The sequence below is a fragment of the Molossus molossus genome, unplaced genomic scaffold, assembly GCF_014108415.1.
Source record: "Molossus molossus isolate mMolMol1 unplaced genomic scaffold, mMolMol1.p scaffold_m16_p_4, whole genome shotgun sequence".
NCBI classification, from domain to species: Eukaryota; Metazoa; Chordata; class Mammalia; order Chiroptera; family Molossidae; genus Molossus; species Molossus molossus.
Genome location: NW_023425377.1, coordinates 72,962,991 through 72,967,669, shown reverse-complemented (window position 1 = coordinate 72,967,669; position 4,679 = coordinate 72,962,991).

The following is a 4,679-nucleotide window of genomic DNA, read 5'->3' as shown; positions in this document are numbered from 1 at the left end:
TTAGGGTTTGAGTTTAGCTCCTAAACGTAGTATGATTTTCAAAGATTTACATGAGCTTTCAGTTGTTTTCCTCACATCAATTAAGATAGAAATGCAATTGCTTTAGCCTTTTTTAAAGTTCTCTATGGACACACAAATATAAAAACTGATATTAAGCAGAAAAATGTACTTGAGAACTTATATACACTCACCTCACATCTTGAGGTTCTCTTGCCTAAACAGAATAAAAACTATTTTCACAATTTTCTTGCTTTCCTCACCTTGTATCTGTCAATCATCTTACAGTTTCAGAGCCCAAATTTTCAGGAAAATTAGAGCCAAAGAACTGCACTATTGAGCTGATAAAGGATCCAAGGGAAAGGAACAAGTATTGGAATCAACGCAGATGATCAGCCTGCTTCCCACAGGACAGAAGGAAAGCCACATTCAGAAGGTTCTACATTCATTGCTCTCCAGGTTGAGACAGAAACCCGGGAGTGGGACAGTCCCTGGGAAAGAAGGAGAGGGACATCTGAGCAGCCCCAGGAATAAAGTCTGGGAGCTCCAACACCCTCTTCTCCCCAGGAAGAAATGCTCCCTTTCTCAGGCTTCATCTCACAGTGAGGAAATGCTCAGCTGGATTTAATTTAAGGTTCTGACCCCCCAAAAAACCTCCCAAATTCATGAACCCTAAGCCAGGACACAGAACTCCTGACTTTCCCTGACTTTACTAATGTGCATGAATTACATTCTGAATGCACCTGCACTGTGGATGCAATACTCCAACCTAGGCCTAGAAACAGGCCCAGGGGAACCACAAATAAAACCTCAGATGGGGCATCACCCCCTCTACTCATCCTGCAGGTGCACCCCCAGCTTTCCAGGGCTGTAGCTTCTCAGTATAAAGGCAATTTCCCTGGCGGGTTGAGCAGGCAGGACACCTGCATGGGGAGGCTCCCCAGGAAGATCCACTGGGCCTTCAAGTACTTCCCTTAGCAGGCTCTGGGGATGGGATAGGGGCTTAATTTGAGTCACTGATCACAGGCCTCTGCTTCCCACTGGAGTAGCTTTGGTCAACCACTGATATCTTAAAAGACACAAACCCAGTGTTTGAACAATCCATAAATAAAGTGAATAATCTTTTAAAGGTGACAAACCCAGAGAGGGGCAGTGCTGACAGGGCATATCATCCAGGAAAGTCTGCGGAGAGGAACCTCCACCCAGATTTCTAAAGGACTTCCCACAGGCTGGCTGTGCCCCGGAACGATCCTAGGAGGTCCGGCATAAGAATTTTATATAACATAGTTCCAAGTGTTATTCGCTACATTTCTGTCATGCAAAATTATCTACAAACAACAAATAAACCCTATTAGAAGGCCATCCATTAACTATGGAAAAATGATAAAGTTAAAATATGGGTCTGTTTGAAAAGCACCCCGGAAGACAAATAGTTGATTTTAATGCTTGAATTGGAGAGGGGAAGTTGGCGTTTGGGAATACGGGGAGGGGTTTGGAAATTTAGGCGGTTATTGCCACCCCTAGGAAGAGGTGGGAGTAGGGTTGTGGATTAGAGACCCTGCTTCCGAAACACTTGGAAAACTCAGGAGAAACGGGAGCCCCCAGGAGAAAGGAGGGACCGAGGACCCCGCAGATCAGTTCCTCCCACGCACGGACCCCAGAGAATAAGTCACGGTTGTTCTCTTATGACCCTTCCCAGGGTCACCGCACCATCTGGGGCGGCGCGGGCTGCGGGCGCAGAGCTGCCCAGGGAGGCTCCGGGGCCGGGGCCGAAATCGCCGCGCAGAGACGGGACAGGACGCCCGGGTCCGGCTGCCGGCCCAGCCGGTGTGCTGCGTGCGGGAGCCGACCGAGGTGCGACAAGCGGCTCCGCGGACTCTGGACTTGACCTTGGGGAGGCCGGGTCCGCTACAGCCGGTTCCAGCCAGCGCCTCGTCCCTGTCTCCGCACCCCGGCCGCGCGCACTCACCATTTTTAGGTTTCCTGGGTCCCCGGGCGTCCTCCCTACGGTTTCCGGTAACCGTACAGGTTCCGACGCGACAGAGCCTGCGGCGAAGCTACCTGGGGCCTTCAAGGGCGAGCGGCCCGCGAGCTCCCGGGGCCTGAGCGAGCAGGACGTCCGGGCGGGTTCAGGACCGTCGCCCCACCCACTTGCCCCGGGGCCACCCTGATTGGACAGTTCGAAAGGCCCTGTTCTTTCGCGCCGGAGTGACGGCCGGCCGGACAGTGCTTTGGCGACTGGGCAGAAAGCCCGCGGGAACTCGTCCTCTGTGGGACTGGTGCGTTGAAATATAATACTGCGAGGCCACTGGTGGGACTGTGATCCTTTTTTACAAGTACATACACTTAACAGTCACCTCACCATTTATAATAATTAGTCTGGTCCATTCGATCTTTTACTGTTGACAGCGTTGAGCCTTCCACCCATCACTTCCCCACTCCCACTCATTTCATACTTTAAAACATCCTGTGGCCTCCCAAGCACTTGGCTCTGCTGGGAAGTTGGAACCCCGCAGCCAGCTGGACCTGGGCGCAAGGACTTTTCTCATTCTAACTACTAGCTATGAGATGTGTCCATTAAATTCTCAGCTGTATGATCTACACTATTAGGAAATTTATTTGAGATCTTAGAGAACTTGGGAATGTAAAAGGCTGTAATATCTTTTTCAAAAGTCAGATGACTATGATGAATGGATTTATATCTGAAACCTCAGGCTATGTTATTGATCTGTGTGTCTATCCTTGTGTCATTACCACACTACTTGGTTACTATTGCTGAGTAGTAAGATTTGAAATCAGGAAATGTTAGTCCTATTACTTTGTTTTACTTTTCCAAGATTGGTTTCACTACTCTGGTTGTTCTGAAATTCCACATGAATTTATGAAACAGCTTAACAATGTCTGTAAAGAAGTCAGCTGAGCCAGGCTGGTGTGGCTCAGTGGATGAGCACGACCTATGCACCAAGAGGTCACTGGTTCAATTCCCCATCCCGGCACATGCCTGGGTTGCAGGCTCCATCCCCAGTAGGGGGCTTACAGGAGGCAGCAAATTGTTGTTGATGCTTCTCTCTCTTATCAATGTTTCTATCTCTCTCTCTTTCTCCCTTCATCTCTCTCTCTAAAAAACAAACAAACAAACAAACAAACAAACCAAAAAGTCAATCAAAAATCAGCTGAGATTCTGTTAGAGATTGTGTTGAATATCCAGATCATTTTGGGAAGCATTGCCATCTCAATAATGTTAAGTCTTGATCTGTAAACATGGGCTATTTTCCCTATAATTTAGATCTTCATATAATTTTTCTAAGGTTCACTCTTTTTTTTCTTGCCTCCATTGGTTAGGGAGAAATAAAGAGGTAGGAAAAAAGATGGCATTATTCCAAGGCCTTTACTCTTTTTTATTAAAGATTTGCAATGTCTAGCCCCACTGGTGTGACTCAGTGGTTGAGTACCATGAGGTCGCCGGTTCAATTCCCAGTCAGGGCACATGCCCAGGTTGTGGGCCCAGTCCACAGTGGGGGGCATGCAAGAGGCAGCCAATCGATGTTCTCTCTTTTCGATGTTTCTCTCTTTCTAAAATCAATAAAGAAAAATTAAAAAAAAAAAAAAGATTTGCAATGTCCGAATATATAAATCCCCACTCAGCCATACCTCAATCCTTTAAAGTTCCAAAAATACAAATCAAATTTTGGCAATAAAAATGTTTAATGTTTATTATTCCTAGAAATTAATTTCAGGAAAAATGTTGCTAGAAGAGAGTTTTTTTCCACATACCCTCAAAATTCTTACAGATCTGCCCTGGCCAGTTTGGCTTAGTGATTGGAGCATCAGCCTGCGGACCAGAGAGTCCCGGGTTTGGTTCTCGCTAGGGGCACGTACCAAAAAAAAAAAAAAATTATTGCAGATCTATATAATTGATATTCCTTTGCATGTATATGCACTCATTAATGACCATCTAATAGAAATGATGCATAATTTTCAAATTTAAATATATAAAAATATGTAATCATTTTTCTGTTTCACTATGTGATTATTATAATTGTACAATTTTTTTTTGTACAACACACTTGATTTTTTTTTTACCTTTTGATCCTGTTCACTCATTTCTCGTACCCTCTCACTCCCAGACTCTGATAACCACCAGTATGTTCTCCATATCCATGAGCTTTGTTTCAGCTTGTTTATATTTTATTTATCTGTATTTTTAAAGTTGCCACATATGAAGAAGGTTATATGGTATTTTTCCTTCTCTTTTACGTAGTGTAATAACCTCAAGGTCCATCCATGTTGTCACAAATGGCAAGATTTCATTCTATCTTATGGCTTAATAGTTTTCCATCATACATATATTTACCACATTTTTTTTATCCATTCATTCATCAATGAACCATTAGGTTGTTTCCGTGTCTTGGCTATTGTAAATAATGCTGCAGTGAACATGGGGGTGCAAGTTACTGTTTTCATTTTCTTCCAATAAATACCTAGAAGTAGAATTGCTGAATTATGTGGTATCTCTTTTTAATTTTATGAAGAAGCTCCATACTTTATTAATTTTTTTATCTTCACCCAAGGATATGGTTTTTTTGTTGTTGTTGTTGTGAGGGAGAGAGATTTTGAGAAAGAGAAAAAAATCGATGTGAGAGAGAAACATTGATCAGTTGCCTCCAATATGTGTCCCCACC